This window comes from Neomonachus schauinslandi, chromosome 4 (genome assembly GCF_002201575.2).
Source record: "Neomonachus schauinslandi chromosome 4, ASM220157v2, whole genome shotgun sequence".
Classification (NCBI taxonomy): Eukaryota; Metazoa; Chordata; class Mammalia; order Carnivora; family Phocidae; genus Neomonachus; species Neomonachus schauinslandi.
This window is the reverse complement of record NC_058406.1, coordinates 100,913,997-100,919,114: the sequence shown is the minus strand read 5'-3', so window position 1 is coordinate 100,919,114 and position 5,118 is coordinate 100,913,997.

Genomic DNA, 5,118 nt, shown 5'->3' with positions numbered 1-5,118 from the left:
TCCCCTCCCCCTCCCCCCCAAGGTGCCACTTACCCCTGAAGCGGGAGTGGGGGAGGGGAGAGGAGGAGCGGAGTAGGGGAGGGGGCTTCGGTCCGGGGCGACTTTCAGCCCCGGGGGGCCGGGGCCGGGGCCAGCGGCAGCGGCGGCGCAGCGTCTCCCCCCGGCGGCGGCAGCGGCGGCGGCGGCGCCGTCCCACTCCCGCAGGCACACATAGGCTCCATTGTCCGCCGGCGCCTCCCCCTTTCCGGCTCCCCCCCCCGGTCCCGCCCCTTCCCCCTCCCCTCGGCCCTCCCCCAGCCGCACCGCGCCACGAAAGGTACCGCCGGCCCCGCCTTGGACGCGAGCAGAGAGGTGCCCCCTCCCCCGGCCCCGGCGTCCCGCCCGGCGGGGGAATGGGGACTGCCCCTCCCCACCTCGGCGCGGGGCCCGCCGCGGGGAAGGGCCCGCCCCCCTCCAAGGGAATGTCATTCGTCCCCCTCCCTGAACGCGCGCAATGGTACCAACCCGGCCGCTTCCTCCTCCCCCTCCCCGGCCTTCCCGGAGAGCCCCATCGCCCCGCCCCCATCGCCCCGCCCACCAAGTAGCCTCGCCTCCTTGACCCCGCCCCTCCCTCGAATATTTTACTATGGGGCCGCCCACCGCCAGCACCACCTCCTGCTTTGCATGGGCACGCCCACACGGTCCCCGCCCCAGTTCGTCACCCGGCCAGAGGTGACGCCTACTCCCCACCTTAAAGCGGCAGAGCCCTCTTTCTCAACTAAAAGAACCTCCCAAAGGGCCGGCGGGGTGGGAGGCGCGGCCAGGGAGGGTCTCCTCTTTTCCACACCTTCCTCCCGGCGCGCACACTCACCCGGACCTCCCCACCGCCTGCAGCAGCACTGGGGAACAACCCGAGGGGACCAGTAGAAAGCGCGGAGGGGGGCAGGGCAGCGTGGAATTTGGCCATCTTTGACAGAAACGAATTGGAAGCTGCCAAAGGAAGGGGTCTCTCCCTCACTCTTCTCTGCTGCCCTGGTCCCGGCCTAGTCCTCAGTCTTCAAGGCGAACCCCTCACGCCTCCAGGATGCCACCACCCTGCCCCATCCCCTCTCCGGTCCCCCGTCTTCACCCGTCAATCTGTGCACCGCACTTGCGGTTGCCGGCTTTCTCCCTTCCCGAGGGAGCAGGCCCCTCTCGGGGTTGCACTCTTCTCCACCCTCTCCAAAGCCGATTCTCGCCAGGGTCCTGAGGACGCGGTGGCTGTTGCAGGGTCTCTCCTTCCACGTCGGGCCCAGCCCAGCTCACGCATTGCTACCTAGTGCCCTAGAGGACCTTCTGCCCAGATCCTCGAATGGCTTCACGACCGCTTTTTAATCTAAGTATCTCTCCCCTGATTTTTCGGGAGGCCCGTGCTTTGGATAGCTCGAAGCCCAGGCATCCCGGCACCGTCCCCAGTGAAGTGAGAAGGTAACCCATTAGACTGCACTTTTTCTCAGAAGGGAAAATGACGGCATCCTGGTGAGCGCACATTGCTGAATAAAGCTCAGGTTCCGGCTACTCCTGTTTTATCTTTGTGGCCCTTGTTGCTGCCGTGACCAACTGTTATTACAGACCTGTCTACTCACAGTCCTCCCCAGAACACACTGTTGTTACATCTCTGTATTTCTGCTTTGTAGAGTCTTGATCTTAGATGTTTCTGCAACTAGCCCTGGCCCCACAGCCTTTCTGAATCAGTTAAGTGAAGACTGCCTATGTTATAATGTACTGCGTATTCTCCCTGAAGATAGAAGCAACATGGCCAAGAGAAGTAGATAAATTTTCTTCTGCTTTTGCTTCTACCACCCATAGCTTTAACCAGGATACTTAATTCTATGTCAGTTTCCCTGTCTATAAAATAGGAAACCTTCCTTGGGGCAATCTTTTAACTAATGGTGCTGGTTGTAAAGGATGGTGCAGGAGAACCCTGAATGATAAAGCTTCCCAAACCATTTAAAATTCTTGAGTGACCATGTAAGTTTCTATACCATGTCTCCCCAGCCTGGATCCTATGAAAAGCTGTTTTTTCATAGCAAGATGTTTTCTCTTTGTCTCCTATTATGACTGAAGATATAAATAAAGAAAAAACATGATAGTACATATAAACAATATAAATCTAAGATCGATTGAAGGATTCCAAATGGGAAATAATTAAAATGCTTTTCTGTTGGGGACGCCTGGGTGACTTAGTCGGTTAAGCATCTGCCTTCGCCTCATGATCCCCGGGTCCTGGGATGGAGCCCCCACCGGCAGGAGGGATCCTTGCTCAGCCGCTAGCCTGTTTCTCTCTCTTCCTCTGTCCACCGCTCCCCCTGCTTGTGCTCTCTCTCTCTCTGTCAAATAAATAAATAAAATCTTTAAAAAAAAGATTTAAAAAAATTTTAAAAATGCTTTTTTGTCAAGTTTTGGCAATAGGTGAGAACTCTGTAAAAGAAAGTAGGAGGAAAAAGTAAGGTATGCACGTAGGGAAAGACAGCTAAACCCAGGAATATGCAAAAAACATTTGGGATTGCAGATGTAGGTGGAAAGAAGGGATTTACAGAGTGTACCTATAAGAGAAAACCACTACTAAAATAAGCTCCTGAGTGGAGTGTTCCAGACCAGATCACTTCTACTTACAAAGCTCAAAGACAAGCTCTCTATAACAATACACATACAAAAAAGTCTTAACCATTTTACTAGCCATTACACCCTCCACTATATGTGTCAAAATTCAAAATTATTTACTGAACCAGAAGAAAAATGTAAATGAATACTAAACGTGCAACACTGGGGTAAAGGAGCAATAATATTAAGAATAACGTGTACTAGAAGTCAAGAAATCTAAAGGTTAGAGTCTCCATAGTAATGTGAATTTAGCTACATTTGCACATGGGATAGAACTGCATTTTAAAATATTTATTCTATCAAACAATTTATTTTGCTACAATTTTTGTCTTCTGAATTTTCTAACTTCCATTCATTTTCATCTCACTCGAGAAAGAATTCTATTTTGCTGTATAGAGATCTAGCATGCTGTCTATACATAAATACTAATGGATAATGATGAAATCATTTTTAAAAGCAACCTATAAATAAACGCTTCAAACTGTTCCTGCTACTCTAGAAGTTCTAAGAGAAATTATTTTTAATCCAAATGGTAACATTGTTAAAAATAAAGGGTTTTGACGCTAAAGAGACTTGGGTTTGATTTTTTTCCTTTTTGAAATTTGGTTCTCATACTGATAAGAAGCACTCACTGTGATGCAAACATGGATGGCATTAATTTGGCTTCTTAGTTCTTCAACTAATCACAGTATCTTTTATTTAAGTTTGCCTCCAATCTTCTTTACCTGTAAATTCTGCTTTCAAAATATTTCTGTTCCCTCAGCTCTTGATAAACTTATCCCGAAATTTTAGGGTTAGAAGGAACCCCCTCCTATTTTACGGAGGAGAATTCTAAGACACAGAAGTTTAATGACTTGCTGAGATTATGCCCATTTTTAAGGGAGTAGAATTTAAGTCCAACACTCTTCAGCACTGCTCTAACTCCTGCAGGTTGTTCATTCCCACTATTATTTATCATTGTAGAAGAGAACATGAAGTTCTACCCTCGGGATGATGAAAGTAAGACTCAGAAAGGTTAAGCCCACTCAGCCAGCTGGTGCTAGGGCTGGAAGAGGCCCTACGGAGTTCTTGCCTTGGTCAAAGCCCTCGGTGTGTCCACAATTTCCTGCTGTTTATACTGTTTCTTACCAATTCATATACCTCATTGTCCAAACTAAAACAGGCAAGTTTCCACCCCAAAGGAATACCACGAAGAGAGTCATTTGTGACTGAAAATGAAGGGTTAGGATGGAATGGTGTCTTGACCTTCACAGTGCTCCTGCCCAATGTTGTGAGAAAATAGCCAGGAAACAGTGTCTTCGTTAGGTTGCCCATGAAGAAGAAACAAATCTCCCTATCCCAGCTTTCACCAGTCCATTTAAGTCAATGAGGAGTCTTAGAACTTCATCCCTACTGGGAAAATTTAGGGCTAAGTGTCTCTTTTGTGAGGAAGAAATCAATATTCCCACCTTCTTCCTTCACAGCAGCTCCTCCTGGGGCCATTGGCACTTTGATGTGAGTGTGGGTCTTGTTCTGTGTCACCACAAATCTGCTGTCCACAGTCTGGGAATTAGAAGCACCCTCTCTGTGAACGCTTGGACAAATCTGTGATGTGACACTCAGATTCCTTAAAAAGGTACCATCAGTGTTTCCCTTTTATTTTCACACTCAAACCTGTATGGTTGTGTCTCCTGCCCTCATTGTTGCCTTCTCAAAGTCAAGCTTTGTGACTTTCAGCCTGCTTTTTCCTGAGCCCTAAATGATCGATACATCAGTGCTGATGCTCTTCCCTGGGTTTCCATTTTCACCACAGCCCATCATGGCTGAACCAGAAACAACTGGGGTGCTGTTATTGCAAATGGCGGGATTTCCTTCTCTTTTACAGCCGAATAATATGCCTCTGTACATATATACCACATTTTTTTTCAATCCATTCATCTGTGATGGACAGACACTTAGATTGTTTCCATGCCTTGGCTACTGTAAATAATGCTGCAATGAACAAGGGGGTGCAGGTGTCTCTTGAGATAGTGATTTCATTTCCTTCAGATAGATACCTAGAGGTCTGTCCTCTTCATTGATTTAAATTCCTTTTTGTTTTCTAATTGTGAATATTCCTTAAAGCCTTCATTTCCTTCATCTTTCCTCTCTTCAAGTCTCCCTACAATGTCTCTCTCACTCTTCTAACTTCAGCCATTGCCCCTTTGCAGATGACCAACACATCCTAGGTCTCTTGAACTTAAATCCTGCATTTCTATCTACTCAGCTTGCTCATCTAGAATCAACTTCACAACAAACTCACCATCTTTCAAAATTAAGTCTCACCTCTGAATTCATTGTCTTTAACTTAGGTTCAAAAACTTTGGCATAATCCTGACTCAAAATCTCCATCTGTCTATCTCTTCTTAGTCACCAGTGTCCACAAATTTCCCCTTAAATCAATTTCTTACTTTCTAGTCCCAACCTGGGACTGTTGTAAAAGCCTCCAGGTAGTCATATCCTGCCTCCAGCCTCTCC